This window comes from Pinus tabuliformis, chromosome 5_1 (genome assembly GCF_031772625.1).
Source record: "Pinus tabuliformis cultivar Carrire ecotype Pingquan chromosome 5_1, CPIR1, whole genome shotgun sequence".
Classification (NCBI taxonomy): domain Eukaryota; kingdom Viridiplantae; phylum Streptophyta; class Pinopsida; order Pinales; family Pinaceae; genus Pinus; species Pinus tabuliformis.
The window spans coordinates 440429682-440448204 of NC_142305.1; the positions used below are offsets into that span (position 1 = coordinate 440429682).

The following is an 18523-nucleotide window of genomic DNA, read 5'->3' on the forward strand; positions in this document are numbered from 1 at the left end:
CTCTGAAAGGAAAAACACTTCCTTTCTAAGAATTATTGAGAGGTTGGAGACTTAGAGGTTGATGTCAACAATACCAGCTACATTGATCCAAACTTGATGCTAATCCCCAAAGATAGGCTTGCCAACAACAAGGAAACTCTTTGTACATAGAACTATCAAATCAAGCATAAACTAGCATATATGGTAATTTATAATGGAAACAAAAGTAACTTTCTCTTTCTTTAATTGGAAAAGGAACTCAAATTACCAACCTCAACTCATCCCAACTCACATTAGCTTGGATGGGTCAAAGATGCACATTACGTTGTGCTAATCACTTGACAATAGATTAGACTGTTGCTAGAACATGACAAGATTTTTCCCAATATCTTATATGTTCTTACAAACAAATATGAGAAGACATACAAAAATAAGATGATGATACAAGTGTAACTAATTTCTCCTTTTCCTATAAGTAATTTAGGTGGCATTTAAAAATCAAAGGAAGACTACAAGAGAGGAATGCTACAAATGCATATATATTGTAGTACATAAAATCCAAAATATAATGATGTCAATTAATGGAGTAATTGATGGAGAAATCAACAGGGTCATTGGTGGGTGTTTGTCTCCTAACCACGAGAGTTACAATTAGATGTTTACAAATACATTGTGATACATCCGCACTTGCCACTTGTCACCTAGTATTATTCTCACCTCCTCTTCCATGCTTCTAAGGAATTTTTCCCTAAATTAGAAAAATGGAAACCAACATGTGTTCCCTCACAAGGAAGCCAGATGTTTTCCATTGAAATGGGTGCCTATGATATTTCTTTGGGTGATGAATGGGTAAGAATGATAGGACCTATCACCATGGATTTCTTGGAGTACTACATGAGTTTTCAAGACAATGGAAATTCCTACATGCTCAAAGGTTTCAAAGAAATCACTACAGGAATAACCAACTACCATTGTATGGAAAAGCTCCTGAAAAAGGGTCATTGGTTTGAAAATGGGGGATATGTGAAACGTGAAGGAAGACATATTGGTTTTCATTTTGCTAATTGACTAGGAGAAAGACTCAACTATTTTTTGTACTTCCTCATGGCTAACATGGTATAGGTGTTTTTATGGGACCATTGGGTCCATCAAAGGGGTTAGCCAAATCTTTGCCCAACATAATGAGTGTACCAAAAGAAATTTGTTGAGAGGGGCCACAGGTAATGGTATAAGCTGGTCCACAAAAAATGAAAAATTAGGTACTGTTAAGTGAAAACACAATAATCAATGTTGTAGAAGGATTTTTTTGAGCTAGGTCTCTTGTAATGGTATTGGTAGTCCCTAGACATATTTTTTCAATTTGAGGGGAGTATTACTGCAGTGATGAAATTCCAAAACTCTTGATAATATGAAATGTGTAGGAACTTTGTTACTTATTTTGCAAAAGCTATGGTTTAGGGGAAGAGGCTAGGATTTGTAGGGTCCTAAGGATAGAGGAGTGTCAATTTCTATGGCTCTTAATATACCTATGGTTTCCATCAATTGTACTCAACTGAATCTTTCATGGAACCAACTAATGGCGATAGATTATACCCTTAGTAATACTACCCAATTCCCTAGTATTTGAGATTTATCTTCCAAGTTTTATTCTCCATGTACTCATGGAAATATGATGACTAATAGGGTTATGTAAGTTTGGTTTCAAATTTCAAGTCTACTGAGGGGGATTTTGATATTCCTGAAGGAACATGGAAGATAATTCCATATGTAGGTGTTATTTGATCAGTGCTACTCAAATGGGTGCCAACATATGTTACAAAGGTGTTCAACAAGGTCATGCCTCTATTATTTTCTACATGTATTCTTCCCCAATTTTATGCTTTTCCATTGATTGATAGATATTTTTGTTATTTAAAAATGTTGAAACACATCTCTAACATAAATAATGTTTTTCTAAAATTGGAACATGTGTTGGCATGAGAAAGTGATATGAGACCACTGTATTTGTGGTGTTTCTTGTTAGTTGAAATAGATTATTTGAGACAAAAGGGCATAATATAAAAGCAGGAAGAAATTAAATAAGATAGATGGAATACAACTGTGAAAAGAAAATAATAGAACTAAAATTGGAAAATATCACTTCAAGCAGTGCTTTATTGATATTCCAAACTAAATGCAATGTTCACTTGCTTTTTCTAGCGGGGAAATCTCCAACATGAGGACTTCCAAATACTACAATATTCACTTGATAACCTATTACATATCTTCTACTACTATATATATAGTTTCTAATTGATGAACACCATAACCACCTAATGAAATTCCATTAATGAGGCCTCAACCACTAACTAATGGTCCTTCTTTAACAAGTTCACTTACATTTATTGATTACACACAATACTACTGTGTAGAGCCTTATTTAATAGACATGGTTGTCAATATATTAAAAATCCATTCCACTAACTATGGAAGTTAAGGTGGTTGTGGAACCATAACAAAAATGCAATGTTGTCACACTCAAACTTGACAAAGGCTCAACTAGCCTAAGACTCAAAAAAAATCAATGACTTGACATGACTTAGTGACTTGGGAAAGACTCAAGAAATACAAATGAACCTCAAAATACAATAAATTCAGTCCCAAAAATATGGAGACTCTCGATGAGTATGGAAATTTTATGGTGAGTATAGAAAGTGGTGAGTTTGTTGGTGACTTTTTTAGTGAGTTTTGGGACTTGAGAAGACTCCAAAAGACTCAACAGAAGAGTCTTAGATGAGTCAAACTACACTAGTACAATGTGTATAGTTGAGACAATTCTTATCTTGCATTTTATTGTTATGTGAGTGTTCTCTCATTGTTGTCTTTTGTGCACATATCATATCTGCATGTTTAGAAGCTTCTAGCTATCTAGAGTTCTAGATTTTTTCATTGGTCAATTCATTTCAGTACTATTTTGGATTGGTGTTTAAAAATCATGGCTCTATGAATATACAATACTGTGGTAGGGGTTTCTCTAACTTTTGAGTTACAAGAAAATAAACTAGTTGTTCTGAAAGTTGGGCCATGTTAATTGTGGAAGGAAAACCTTGATTGAAACCAATATTGCGAACATCGGCATCGAGATAAAATCAACAAGGGTCCATAAAACTAAAAAATCACAAAAATTGAGAAAATATCAGTAAAAATTGGAAAACATCGACAAAATCAAGATACCATAAAAATATCAGTAAACTGGCAAAAATTGACTAGGCCAAAAAATCATGATTTCAAGAAAAAATCAGGATATTATCACAAAGTTTGCAACACTGGTTGAAACCACAACATATAAATTTCAAATTTCAATCCTTTAATAGAAAAATTTAAAACTATGTCATTTTGAGTTTGACTCTTAAATTTGTTAACACAATTTTGGTATGAATCAACCTTGAAGAGTGTTAGAAATTTTCTAAGAAAGTACCTCACAATGCAACCTCCCAACCTCCATACCTCCCCTTGCAGCTTCCATACCAAAATGTAGCCTCTATTGCCTCTCTTCATTGTATTGCATCTCTTCACTGTATTTCATCTCAGAACCTAATGTTCCATTGCGTCCCTTAAATGAGTAAAATTCTTGCAAACATGGATGTATTTTTGTTATTTTTGTAGTTCGGGGGGTTTATTTTGGTATTCAAGGGTGTATAACCATTGATCATGTATGAATTAAATTATTCAAGTAATTGCTTACGGCGATTTCATTATGCATTTAGCTTATATGTATTTTTAAGCATTGTCAGTGTTCCATTGCCAGTCCTCCTCAGCCTCCAAAATACAGAGTTTTACCCCATTCTACATCATCATACACATCATAGATCATCCTATAACAATTGAGCTTAGTTGCAAGCATTACCGGTGCGGGATCAATTTCATCCCCATCATAGCCATACAGGTGTATCCCAGTGGTGAATGTATCAAAACTGAAGCCTCTCTCAGGAAAGCGACTGCTACCCATATCTGTCGTAGTCATGGGCATACCCAGGGCTGTTAGAGTATAAGAACTTCCCCTCCAAAGTTAGCCTCATCACACCCATTACTAAGAGAAAGGAACAATGAGGTAGACAAATAACCTATATCCACGTCGTCTCAAGTTAAAGCCCAAAAGAGGCCTGCGTGTATCCCTGTTTTCCAGCCAATAACCCACCATGCCCAACACTGTAGAATGCCCAAATTTGGAATACACTACTCCCTCCCACACATATGCTACTCCACTACGTATGTTGCTGCTCCACTACGTATGTTGCTCCAGTACACTACTCCCTCCCTCAGATATCCCCTAGCTACTTGTAAACATTGTGCTGCCATATTCTGCTCCCCTCGTTGTTCCCACCACTCACTGCTTGATACAAATACATTGACCCTCCTCCAGATACACCCTCCACTAGATATATCACCTCCCCCAAAAAATACCTCTATCCTATATATTAAAGTGATTTTGTTTTCCATTTTCACACCAGAACTACATTTTTTAATACTAGAGGTGAATTTTGTTTTTTTCTACATTGGTAGTAAAGTATATTTTTTTTAAAGTACACATATTTGTAAAATGCATTCATTGATAGCTATTGTGGGAGTGGTTCTCACCGACAAGGAGAACTATCTAGAATGGTCGTGAAAAATCAAACACACTCTCATTTTTAATGAGTTGTGGAAAGGGGTGTGTGTTGGAGACGAAGACAAAGAACCAGAACAACCTACCTCAAACAAGGAATTTTCATTTGAGAAAACAAGAACAGCAAGGCTTATGCCTTGATTGTAGTATCATTAAATGAAGAGGTGAGTCACCACATTTTTCCATTTACAAATTCTTTCGAAGCCTTACAAAAACTGAAGGAACTCTATGACTCACACTCTGCACTTGAAGTTGTTCAACTCATGATTTTTGAACCTTGAATTACAAAATGATGATCCTCTTGCTCTTTCATTAAAAGTAAAATCTATTCTGCATGATATCAAAGTCACTAATGTTGGAATGGACATTCCTCTTATAGCTTTTGTCAAGGCACTTTATCCTAGTTACTCAAATTATCTTGAGTCATTGCAAGCAAATGGAAACCTCCAAGAAATTACCTTTGACTCCCTTGTGAAAAAACTTGTTGAAATAGAGAAAGCTTTTGGGAAGAAGACAACTCCTTAGTCTTCTTAAGAGACTATGTGTCTTTCACATAGAGAGAAGAATCTTTCTCAAGATTCTTCCAAAGGAAGAGGTGGTTGAAGAGGAAGAGGAACAAGAAATTTCAGAGGTAGGGGGTAGACACTCTCAAGGAGAAAAGTCATATTTCCATTGCATATGTTGCAATAGAGATGGATCACATGATGCATCGACATGCAAGTTGCCTTGGGACATAATTGAGGAGGAAAGAAACAAAACCAAAGGTAAAACTAATGACAAAGAGAAAGGTAAAGCACCTGAATCCACTCACTATGTTGTGGCACATTGTATTATTGGAGTAAATGAAGACTTATTTAATGCTTAACTTGCTTCTTGGAAAAATGACTAGTTGCTTGATTCAGAAGAAACTTGCCACATGACCTTTAGAAAATATTTTTTTGAAGAATTTACTGACAATGTTGATGGAGCAGTATACTTTGCAAACAAATCAAAACTCAAACGATCAGGGCTTGGCACAATCATACTTAAATTGCTTGGTCTTCCAGACTTTCTTCTACATCATGTTTTATATCTCCCACAGGTGAGGAGACACTTTTTGTCCTTGGTCCACATTTTCTAGCGAGGACACTCCATTCATATGTTTGATGGAAAGTTTGAGGTGAGAAAAGCATCATATTACTCACTTGTCATGATGGGGATATAAAAAGAAAGGCTTCTCAAGCTACAAGGTACCTTTGCTCATGCACAAAATTTCTCATACAATTTTCATTATGAAGAAGGTACATTTCCATCAAGTTTATTATGGCATGCTAGATTTGGACACTTGAACCATGAGAGCCTCCACTTGTTGAAGAAAAATTGTGTTACTGGTTTGCCTACAATCCCTAGGAATCTTAAGCAATGTGATGCTTGCATTCTAGGAAAGCATATAAAACAGACTTTTCATGATTCACATTCCAGAGCACATATAAAACTTGAACTCATTCATGCAGATTTATGTGGTCCAATGCTTGTTCCTTCTGCAAATGGAAATAAATATACAATGACATTTATTGATGACTACACCAGAATGTGTTGGGTTTATTTATTGAAGAACAAATCTAATGCTTTTCAAACATTCAATAACTTTCATACATGGGTTGAAAATGATGCACAATATCATATTGTCTCTATTTGAATTGATAATGGAAAAGAATACACTTCAAATGAATTTGGAAACTATCTTCACCAACATGGGATCAAATATAAAACGATTGTGCCTTATAATCCCCAATAGAACGGAGTAGCTGAAATAATGAATAGGACAATCTTAAATATGGTGTGATCCATGATGTTTTTCAAGAATGTAAAATTTATGTTTTGGGATGATGCAGTTCTATGTGTTGTATATGTAAAGAATATATGTCCATCTAATGCTATTAGAAATAAGACTCCTTATGAAATGTGGTATGGGCACATTCCTTCGATAAAGCATCTCAGGTTCTTTGGTTCCACAAGTTATGCCTTGATACCAAAGGTACATAGAAACAAACTTGGTGCAAGGAGTCGTAAGTGTATCTTCTTGGGGTATTCAAAGACCTCCAAATCATACCGTCTCTATGATGAATTCAATAAGAAGTTTGTTGTATCTAGAGATGTAATCTTTCTTGCACCATCCAAAGCTGACAATGTTGTTGAGCAGCAACTTGATCACTTGGATAGATTCGCAAATGCAAAATCATTTCAAGAATTTGATAATCATATTCCACATCTTGAATGGGGGATTCCTATACTAGATCAACATGTGGAATCTTCTTCTGAATCACTCTCCCCCCCACATGAAACTTCAACAACTGATGATACTTTGAGTGTTGTGATTGACAAAATTGGGAGACTCAATCTTGATTCAGACCCAACTCAATCAACTGAGAAACCTAGACCATCTTAGAAAGGTCCCCAAAGTGGTTGAGAAAGACACTTGAAAGCATTCATCCTGATGAGGTTGGAAAGACATGAACTAGAAATTCAACCCAGCAAAATGGAGGGGATGTAGACAACTCCGATTCACCTGTTGACACTTGATATAGGGCTTCCTCTGAAATTCAATGTTATTACCGAGAAACTAGTTTTAGATCATGAAAAGGTTACTCTTTAGTGTCGGTCTTGACATGAATATGGCATATAGCCCTATTATTTCCCTCTCGATAACCTAAATTCTAAAGGAAATAAGGGTTTTAAGATGCAGGGAGAAGGGGAAAAGGCGAATGGGTTATGCAAGAAAACCTAAAAAAGTGAAGGATCGAGGAAAACCTAGATCAGATACTCAAGTGAACTTGGAATACAACTCTGATTGGAATAAAAATAAATGTAAATAAAGAAAGTCACAAAACGAGAGAGAAGGAACCATTATCAACTGTGAGTTCAAGAAGGAATAAATTCAGCTAAGAAACTGCAAGGTAAGAGGTACGAGAAAATAAAGTTTTAGTTAAGAAAAAGAGGCAGGAAAAGGAAAAGAATGCTGAGAATACATGAAAAAATAGCTGAAATTGTGCACAAACCAAATGTAAAGTTAGTTTTAAAACTTCCATACGAGTAGTAAGGGCTTTCATTGCAAAAGATGCATCTCTGGTAAAATTATTTTTCTCTTTTTAAAGAGACAGAGATCCTAGATCTAAGTGATTTCTAACAAAATTGGTGAGAACTAGAGTTCAATATAATAGACATATTTAGTCTAAATGAGGGAAAGAAATCTATGACAAAATTTCATGTTTGATGAATCAATGAATCATTAATTAACAACGAACAAGTCTATTATACCTTTGAAGTGACAATTTTCAAGTCAACTACTATTTCTATTACTTTTGGCTATTGTTTCTTTCATTTGGTTATCTTGAAATAAATTAAGTTTAGCATACTAAGAACAAATAGTGAGATGAGTCCTTTGAAATCAAAACTTCTAATGGGTACAAGTTTCTTCTTTTCAATATACTTTTTTCCTTGGTTTGTACCTATTGAAATCTCACATTTCTCTGGGAGGAGGGGCCTTACCATGTTTTGGTTCTTATAGTTACAAAACATGGCTCCGTCAAGACTTGGGTGAGACTAGAGAGTAAGTGATCGGCTCAAGCAAACGAAAAACTCAGGCAAACTAGGCTATTTTTTTCTAACAAGAATGGAAATTTTGTACTGACCAAGAAGAAAGTTTGACTTTCTAGCAAATTAGTTTGGCTTGTTTTCTCTATTGGCCTAAGTTTGACTTGGAAACTGTAGCAAATTTTGTAACAATTATCTTGATAATGTTATCAAGTTATAAATACATATTTTTAATGTAGTGGAAGAGTAAAAGAGGAAGATGGAGATACAAGTAAATAAGATAGTAGGGATAGTAGTTACACCACACCATAGAGTTTTTGCATCTCCCCAAGAATGGATGATACTAAAGAGGACTTCTCGGATCCAACTATGCCAAAAATTTCCACCAAACATCCACTTCAAACCTCAAGGTTGATATTTTGAAGAGTGGATTTGGAATCCTCTTCATCCCAGAAGAAAGTACTATTTTCAACTACAAAAACAATCTCTTTGCCTGGTGGTAACCTTTTGACTTCCTCAGGATCAAGATCCTTGCTAGGCATATACATGTGAAGTGTATCCAAGCACACCATTGCTTGTGAGATAGATATTAAATCTTGAGGAAAGTTCCTAATGGGTTCTTGGAGAATTTTGAAAATAAATGTTGCAGTGAACACCTTCCCTCCTCTAATTTTTTCTCCTACAAAAATGCATGCATTGAATGTCACTACTGAAACAAGTGAAGGCGTGCTCCATGTAGTGAATTTCACTATTAGAACAAGTGAAGGTGTGCTCCATTGAGTAATTTATTCACCAAAATAGAATACATAGTTTTACAAAGCCATTCATATTCGAAAATCCTAAAAGACTCTACATGTGTTTCAAAATTGTCTTCCCATGATTGAAGTTTGATAATGCTCATATAATTCAAAAACTCATTAGTTGTATGAAGATCACACATTTTCATTAATTGGAAGTGATATCTCCTATTTCTATTGGATCCCCAAGCTACATTTCCCATTATCAGTGCGATGTAAACAAAACCAGACAACATAGAAATTCCCATAACCCCAAATAAGATTGATAAATAATCCCAAACTTGTAGAGGCATCATCCATATGTAATGAAGTTGCAACATCATATCTGAAAGTTCTTGAGCATCCATAACCATGTAATTTACAATCTGTCCAACACCATGAGGTTGCCTAGTGGTGACAATCTTAAACCCTTTCTATATAAAGTTGTGATTAGAGTAGACCTTATCAATATCCCAACTTCTGACATTGAAATTTATATTGGTCGAAACAAAGAACCTCAATGGATTTTGGTGAAAATAGTATCAATACAAGGACATAGCCTTCATAAGGAAAGTTCTGATCTCTAGATGTAAAATCAACAAATTTTTGTATCAAAATTGGGCCAATATACATCACACAATTTTACAATGGCAATGGATGCAATAACTGCAAGATTTGGCCAAAAGCATCAAAGCAATATAATGTGTACATGGTGTTGGTGTTCCACTATGTAATTAGACTAGTTTGATTTAAAAAGTTCAAACATATTTTCAACGCTATCACCAGGTGCCAATGTGGGAACATCTGTCAATTACAAAGTATTTTTGTAACGTGTGTTCAATATAGGATTTAGCCATCACCATGTATCCTTTGATAGAATACCTGTTGTAGAATAAGGGGTTCTTAATTCTTTCTTAGTGCCAGGATTCAGAGTGCTACCATCTAGAAGAGGTTTTTGCAAAACAAAATATTGTTTCTTCAACAATGGTTATTCTTGTTGTCCCATTGAGGGCTAATGCTAGTATAAATCCACGGGTAGGGAAGATTATCAATGAAAAAAGGTCATCAAGAGGGAGAATACTATATGGATTAGGTGGTGTGGACATGAAACGAGTGATTGCATAGATCAATAATATTGTATTGATAATGAAATTCATAATCCACCAGAGATATAGAGACTTTGGATGTGTTGTAGTTTTGAATTTATTCTCATGTCCAATTCACTGCCCCAAATGCAATCCATGAAAGTGCTTGGACTAGTGTGTATATTACCTCATGGATAGCCCATTTAGTTCTAAGGTATAGTATTCCAAATCTCCAAATGTAGAGACCAACATGAATAAACTTACAATTCCTGTGACAACTAAAGTTGCTCTAAATTTGAGACTAACTTTGAGGCTCCCACTCTGGCTCTGGCCCTAGAGATTGGTGTTTTGAGGGAGTGATTTTTCCTCTAATGATATCTTTCATGAACACAGTAATTTCTTCACCAAGAATTCTAGATAAAGAAATAAGAAACCAATGTTGACGAGGATGACAATTTTGCATTGGGAACATGGATGTGAATATCTACTATCTTGATGCTAGGGCACTCTATGTGCCCTGCATGATAATACTTGTTATATATATTTTGTTTTGTCAATTTCTTGCTCCTCCTTTGGCTTCTAGGTTTGTGATTTCATCTATACCTTGCATATCTTACTAAGATGTCTATCTAGATTTGCCATATCGATATGATTTGTTTCAAAAAATCTCTCTCCCCACTATTAGCCCCACCCTTCTTGACTTCTTTTCCTTCTAAGGCCTCTAACCCTTGTACATCATGAAAAATAGATTCTATAACCCAATTCAAGATCGATATGTTCCTCTTGAATTCTACAAAAAAATCTAAGATATTATGCATAGACAAAGAGCATCGAACCCTCTCTGAACCTGATAAGGAACAAGAGTAGCGGGTAAGAGATTATGCAGAGAGGAAGAGCATCAAACCCTCTCCTAGCCTAGTAAGGAAGAATATTAGTGAGTAAGATATTATGCTTATAGGAAGAAAATCGAACCCTCTCCAAACCTAGTAAGGAAGGGGAGTAGTGGGTAAGAGATTATGCTCAGAGGAAGAGCATCAAACAAAAAACATGAAATCAATATGTCAATATTTGATAGTGCATATAGACATGTAACTATTCTACTTTCATATATAATACCTAGGGCCAGAAAGAGAAAAAATCTCCTAATGGATATTGGGTGCAGAGCATACATGGGAGAAAATATTGTTGCATACAGTGAGAGGACGCATCTCCCTTACCAACTAGTCTTCTCCTCTAAAGAGCATTGAGTTACTCATCTCATGCATACATGGGTGTAAGAGAAAATCAATTTTGGCAAGTATTGGCTTGTTAATGATCTATGGGTTCATTCCTAAGTGGTACGTAGCAGAGAGAGGCCCAATCTCCATTTCTGAGTCGTCCACATTAATTGATTGTTATTCCTCATGCTGATTCTCATACGCAAGATGAGCGAACCAACTTACTAAGGTAGGAGCAAAAGTAGAGAGACGTTCTCTCACAAACAGTGGCATCTACTCTATGTCAAATCGTCCCAGCTATAATAAATTGAAAAAGAGGAGGGTTGTATTGCTACTTACAGGTAGAGGATTTGGTTGGGATATTATTTCTTGTTTTCTCATGATACTCTCTTCACCAGGGAAACACTCTACATCTCCATAATTGTATAACTATTGTAGAGGATGAAACTCAGCCATTTGGCACTAAAAACTATGAAGGGACTGCAATAATATGTCTTCCAAAAAGCCTAGTACGAAATATAGTTTATTTACAGTAAAATCCCCTAGCTACTTAGCATTATTGGCTTTGAGCCCTGTCCCAACTTGGTAAGGAAAAAGAGTAGCAGGGAAGGAATAATGAAATGAAATGATATTTGAATGTTTACAAGACTAAAAATAGTGTATGGAACAAGATTTTTTTTTATGAAACCTTCATCAAATTAACCAAATAGTTAAACTTGTACAACATATATATTGCATTAGCTAATTAAACATAACAATACACCCAAAATTACTCTTCAAAATTTCATTTAAGCATTGTCAAAGGATTTACTCATGTGAATATTGAACCATTTATCTGTGCCTATACTTGTAAGCCAAAACTAGTTAAGAATACCACACTACATATCCACCATATCAAATGATCTAAGTTGGTCTACTTCAGAGGAATAAACCTAGAGGAATGTGTAACACCAATACTAGGTCTTCCATGCTTAACTGGATTATATGAAATAGAAAACTCTACGAGATAATGGAAAATCATCTCAAGCTCGATTTTGACCTGATTGAATGTCTTCCCACTGTAAACACCAATAATGCTACCAATCATCTCAGTAACAATTATCATGTTACGGAGGTGGGTTCTAACTAGCTTTGGTTTCTCACTCGCAGGACCTTCCTATTTCACCTTACAGAGCTTCTTGATCAAGGCCATTGGTTGCATCTTCCAACCTCGTTGAAACCTCATTTGAGCATGAACATGGAAGAGCTTGATGAGATCTTTAGAGGTAATGTCCAAAAGGGCATCGAGATCAACACCCTTGTAGAAGAGCTTCTTGAATGTTCTCTTCTTTGGCTGCACTATGCCAACATCCACATCCATGTCCACCATGGCTATAACTGAATCAACAAATAATGCCTCTACTCTACTATGGAAAACGCACTCAATGAAGACCTTACCTCAAAAGTAGTGGGAAATTAATTGACTAGATTTTAACAATATGGCAATTGAGTAGAGGGAAATTAAATTTTAATGGGTCGACTTTAGATTTTAGAGTAGCCAAGTATTAGATTTTCACAATTTGCTAATTGTTTATGCTTCCACTATTGAGTAGGAGGTTTTTTCGTATAGAGATTATATATTTAATATGGTTTGAGAGTCATAATTTTGGTTGAGCATATCAATAAAAACTATAAAAAATATTATTTTGAAAAATGTCTTTAGGATCCATCACATGAGAGTATAAAATACCTCCCTAAGAAAGTATGTTCATATAAAGAGGGAAAGAGAACATGAGGTTTACACATAAGGGGAATATCAACTAACCCTTAAGGAGGTGGAAAATATACCTAATTATATGAATAATGTTATTAATAAACTCAAATATTCCTAGGTAACCCATTATTTTTGGGGAATAATGTTATTAATAAATTTCAAGTAGTTGTAGGTAGATCAAAAATATTGTATTAGAAGCTAGCCATAGTTTAGTTTACATTAGTCATTTTTATTTGTATTACTTATTAGCTAGTAGTATATTTAAACCCATGACTAAATTAGTCATTTATGTTAGTTGTTTTTAGTTGGGTCACTTAAAATTACTCATTTTTGGTATTATTTCACTTTAAAAATTTGTGGTGACTAACTTTTTTAGTCACCTAGTCACTAATTTCTCCTTTTCTACTACTGATTCTTTCACAACCTACAATGTGAATCACAGTTAATAAATATTATATCAACACTATAACCTGTCAATTATTATAGTGAATAAAATGTAACACCCTCCTCCCACATCTACCCAAGCAATCGAACAGTCGGGGTAAACATGCGATGAGACACCACTATGATATGATTCGACCTCCTAAGTCACATTAAGGAAGTCGGACCGATGCAAACACATCATACATACATTCAACATCACCATTAGTATCCTTAGGAAGCAATCCAACCTTTTTTCCAACTAGCCCCTGGGTCTCAATGAACTTTTGAACCACTTGACTTCTAGATGCTCTCATGTTATGGGCATGCCAATGTCCAAGGACATCCGAACGCTCTCACAAGCATGCAAGCTAACGTCCAGGGACTCCTTTGCACAGTGTTGTGCCAACATCTCTAGGATTTGAGCCACTTTTTTAGGCCCATATCCCACGTCACTGCCCAGAATTAAATCACATCTTCAGATCAGTAAAATAACAAGAAAATGATAGTGTAGATGCAATCACTTGAATGAGGCCTTGATTGGACCCCTACTAGCAATGACAGGAATTTCATCAAATATGTCATGAATATGTAATCTACAAGTGTAAATAATAGATTTGAGCATAGAGGTCTCATACTTAGTCGAGAATCACTAAGAAGCATTGATTCCTCAACACATCAACTAACATTTCATCCATTAGGTCATAGATACATTATTCATTCATTTACCAGTAAAAACATGATGAGATCCATACATAGATACTCTCATAAAACAGATACATAACCAGCATAATGGTAGCCATATAATCACAACCATATAAACCAAATATAATCTTGTATAATACTCATATAAATATAAGGAATAATAACTTCATATTTATGATGCAAAATCCAAACCTGGGATGGGACTTCCATGTTGCACCCGACTATGGAATGGTTGAGCCAAATATCTCTTCATCCATTCCCCCGTGTACCATATTCCAAGCACGAATGTGGGATCTGATAGAACACATCAATCCAAAACCATCCAGGGCTTCTAGAGGTCATTTGCCTCAACCCATCAAATAATGATTCCACCTCACAGTCGGACATCACAAAAAAATCATCAAATCGGTCTCTATCCAAGACTTCCAGGGCTCTAGGGCATTTGTCCAACTAAGGCTCCTGGACTAGTAACTCAACCCACCAAGGGCTCTATAGTGTTTTTCAAACCAAGGCTATGAGACTAGTAACTCAACCCAAGTTATTATAGGGCTCCATAGAATTTTTCCAACCAAGGCTCTAGGACTAATAACTCGACCCAAGCTATGGAAACATGATAACCAACCAAATAAAAACAATGAAAATGAACTCACAATCTCCATGGCTATCTAGGAAATGGTAAGGTTAGGCAATCCACTGTCAATTTGGGCCATCCTTCATGCCAATGATAGATCACAACCAAAAAACCACATGCACATCCCATTCATGCCAAAACTAGTGAGGAAAAATACATGAAACTCAATACCTGCAAGAAAAATCCCTTGTAGCTACTAATCTTGATGTCCTCTTGCACTTTCCTGCTCATCATTTTCCTTCTTTCTCCAAATATCCAAGTATGCCACAACCTCCAAGAGTGCTCCGAGAAAACTCCAAGTCTCCAAGAGTATGAGAGAGAGAGAGATAATAATGAGAGAGCTCCAAAACTAAACTGATAGAAGGTTATCAACTGGTCCTCAAAATCATTTTTATGAATGAGGCTTCTATTTTCTTCATTTTCCATTATTTTCCTTCATTGTGCCCACCCCCCCCCCCCCCCCCCCCCCCCCCCCCCCCCCCCCCCACCCGCCATGCCACCTGTGACCTTCACCTCCATTTTCTCATAATTTCCATTATTTTCATAAATAATTGTGCCAAAAATGCAATCTTTCCTTTCCAAATCCTTAGCCATTTCCTTTACCAAATTACTTAGCCATTAATAATTAAATGAACACCCACACAAGGATGTCTTCCCAACATTCAACTTGGAATAAGTGTGCCATCAATCTTGGTTATTATTTTTCCTTTTATTAACTTTTATTACATGGAATTTTCACTAATACTGTTATAGAAATTTCATAAAAAGGTAAAATAATCTAAATATATTATGTATATTGATAGATAGATAGTTTGATCCATACTTTGAAAGACTCTATTATATTGCAACTTCCATGCATGAGGTGTCATTTTCCATGGCCTTAATCTAGTCTCTTATTTCTCATTGAAAATATGTTTTTTTCAGTACTTTGGTACTTGTGGTTCTTATAGAGGAAGTGCCTATACTTATCAAACACCTCCTTTTCTAAGCTTCTTGAATGATGAGATTTCATATTATACCCAAAAACTAAACAAGGAAATTTACCCTTTGTTTGAAGACCTAGAATAAATGGCATATTTATTATATTAATTATTTTATGTATTTACAATGAAGGTCAAACTATTTAAAAAATATACCTGAAATGAGCTTCATAAAATTAAACACTATTAAAGTCCAGGGTAACGTCATAACAAACCACATAAATGTGTTAGCTCTAGGGCATCGTGAATTATCCATACAAGCATTGCATGGGTTTAAAATTCGCTTTGTGCAACTATTGGTCTAGATATATCATACATAGCGACACCATTCCATAACTCCACTAACTCATCAATAAGATGCTTGATATATACATTCATATATTTGACCTAGTACTTACCTAATTGATTTAACATACAATACATAATTACTACATATATGAGTAAACTAAAAAATTATAAGACATAATTATAAGGCATAATTGAATATATATATATATATATATATATATATATATATATATATATATATATATATGAACAAAAAAATATAGGACATAATTATGAAACAAACAAGACAAATGAGATGTTGTTGTGCTAAAAACATTATTCTAAACAATTCAATACTTGGAACAATCATTGTCACCATTATGTGCTTCCTCTTTATTGACTTCCACAAAGGAATGTTATTGTTGATAAAAAAACGGGCCACACCGAGTAAGTAGATATGGCCTCTCCAAATGGATTGACACTGTCAACTGCTAATTGAGGCATAAGATTATGAGGTTCTCTTTCAAACTCTGAACACTTTTCCTTTATACTCCTAAATAAAAATCCATTTGTAGGTATTCAAAGAACACCTTCTTCACTTCTATTCATTTCATTATAATCCATAAGTTTTTCTACACATTTTCACCTGAACAATTTTTACAGACACGGAATTATGAGAATATTAACGAATAACATTACGAGGCACATTTTTTGTTACTTTATCGGTTAGAGAATATCACCATTAGGGTATGCATGAATAGCTTGAGACTCCATTCCAATATATTTCATAATGGCATGTAAGCCTTAGTATGTACAAAGTAAAACATTTGATGGTGGTAACAAAAATTCACCTAATAATCTACAACATAAATGAAAATAGTATTGGTTAATGTACTAAATAATATTAATCATACATATTGCATCCAAATGTTACAAATTAATGAAATGATGCATATCAATGTACTAACATTAAAAATAACAGAAAAAATAATTGCTTTATCATGTATATAGTACTAAATGTCATAAAATATATTACATACCTTAGGAGTTGTGTCACACATGTGTTTGACAAACCATTCACCACCTTTAAGTTGACTAGCAACAATACAACAGAGAGAAGAGATTTTTTTGAGCCTTCATAAAAAGGTTTAGTTTCCATCTCAAGTACAAGTAAATCAAAAGCATGATCATCATAGTGGTTGTCATCATCATTCATTCCAACATTTTTCAATGTCTCCTAAATCAATCTATAATTCCCATCTTCTTCAACTATGTTATCCACATCGTCATCTTCTTCCATAGGACCATTAGCTTGATCCTAAATATTAATCACTCCATGTTCTTGAACAAGTGCTTTTACTACAACCACATCTTCCTCATCGAGAAAATCCCTAGGGGGGCGATACTATACAATTACAATTAATATAGTAATATTAGTATATATAGAAAAAATACTAAAACATCAATATAACAACAATTTACAAATATAATATATAAGGAAAACAAAGACAACAAATCAATGATGATTCTTGTGAAATTTATCAATATATTTAAGAATATGTTGAAAAAATATAAGAAAGATGTTACTTTTCTTGACATGTAGGTAGTGAGACACTTCCTGAGATATATAGTCATGACCATAATAAAAAAAACATATTAATCTTATTTTGCATTCATCATTATAATATCATATTATTTCTTAATGTCATATTTTTCATAATATACTTTAAAAACTTATTAATAATGCTCCATAAAAACCCATGATTAACCTCTAAATCCTCTAGGTCCAAATTAACCCACTAAATATACATTAACCCCCTAGCACCTTAACCACATTTCCCTAAGCCCTTAAAGCCCTAACCCCAAATCCCTTAACCCCTAACCCCTCATCCCTTAAAAATTAATAACCCCTTATCCCTAAGCCCATAAACTAATTAACCCCTAACTTGACTTAATCCCTTAATCGACCCTAACAAAAATAATCAAATAATATTTGTGGTCTACATCAAGATGCCAACATAGTTCAAGCACTTCCCAAAAGAATATTATAAAATACATTTATATTAGAGAGATAATCCAATTTAAAATACAAAGACATACATTTTAAAATATATTATACATATAAACATTTATGAAAAAAATATACAATACAAAGGCATATAATAAATAACTTACAAATAGATGATATTCATGGCCACCTTCAACGTGTCCATAGTCTCTACAATGCCTTTTAGTTGATTTTATTAGAATTCTCATTGGCCTCAAGCCCTTGTAATCTCTACAAGGGAAATAACATTTTTGATCCTCACTATAAGCCCTCTATGTCAATCCCTGCACGTATCCTAGGTCTCCTTCAGGAATGTTATGTGACATTCTTTTCACCAAACTTTCTGTTATGATTTTGTTAAAAAATGAACCTCAAAATAAACCTACAACCTTCAAAAGAATCCCAAAATTATATATATAGCAACTATGTCAAAGTCATATGATGT

At 34.6% G+C, this 18523-nt stretch overlaps 1 pseudogene; it reads right to left on the bottom strand.

Annotated features, from left to right (window-relative positions):
* Positions 1–12188: 12188 nt before the first annotated feature.
* LOC149165365 (small ribosomal subunit protein uS19 pseudogene) lies at positions 12189–12644 on the bottom strand (annotated as a pseudogene).
* Between the last annotated feature and the right edge of the window lie 5879 nt (positions 12645–18523).